The sequence below is a fragment of the Tripterygium wilfordii genome, unplaced genomic scaffold (genome assembly GCF_013401445.1).
Source record: "Tripterygium wilfordii isolate XIE 37 unplaced genomic scaffold, ASM1340144v1 ctg250, whole genome shotgun sequence".
NCBI lineage: Eukaryota > Viridiplantae > Streptophyta > Magnoliopsida > Celastrales > Celastraceae > Tripterygium > Tripterygium wilfordii.
Genome location: NW_024056232.1, coordinates 64,011 through 65,080, shown reverse-complemented (window position 1 = coordinate 65,080; position 1,070 = coordinate 64,011).

Sequence of the window (1,070 nt, the reverse complement as noted above, 5' to 3'; positions counted from 1 at the left end):
TCGCGTCTTTACCTTACGAAACGTGGCACGAAGGCTCAACTAGCAAGTTAGACTTTTAAGAGCACTAAATAGAGTACAACGGTCCACATTGATGCTTTGGAATTGCTCAACTCTCTCCATAGAGGAGCTTTTCACGTTTTTGTGCAATTTGAGACATAACTTGGTCTATTCGCGTCTTTACCTTACGAAACGTGGCACGAAAGGCTCAACTAGCAAGTTAGACTTCTAAGAAGCACTAAATAGAGTACAACGGTCCACATTGATGCTTTGGAAATTGCTCAACTCTCTCCATAGAGGAGCTTTTCACGTTTTTGTGCAATTTGAGACATAACTTGGTCTATTCGCGTCTTTACCTTACGAAACGTGGCACGAAGGCTCAACTAGCAAGTTAGACTTTTAAGAGCACTAAATAGAGTACAACGGTCCACATTGATGCTTTGGAATTGCTCAACTCTCTCCATAGAGGAGCTTTTCACGTTTTTGTGCAATTTGAGACATAACTTGGTCTATTCGCGTCTTTACCTTACGAAACGTGGCACGAAGGCTCAACTAGCAAGTTAGACTTTTAAGAGCACTAAATAGAGTACAACGGTCCACATTGATGCTTTGGAATTGCTCAACTCTCTCCATAGAGGAGCTTTTCACGTTTTTGTGCAATTTGAGACATAACTTGGTCTATTCGCGTCTTTACCTTACGAAACGTGGCACGAAAGGCTCAACTAGCAAGTTAGACTTTTAAGAGCACTAAATAGAGTACAACGGTCCACATTGATGCTTTGGAATTGCTCAACTCTCTCCATAGAGGAGCTTTTCACGTTTTTGTGCAATTTGAGACATAACTTGGTCTATTCGCGTCTTTACCTTACTGAAACGTGGCACGAAGGCTCAACTAGCAAGTTAGACTTTTAAGAGCACTAAATAGAGTACAACAGTCCACATTGATGCTTTGGAATTGCTCAACTCTCTCCATAGAGGAGCTTTTCACGTTTTTGTGCAATTTGAGACATAAATTGGTCTATTCGCGTCTTTACCTTATGAAACGTGGCACGAAAGGCTCAACTAGCAAGTTA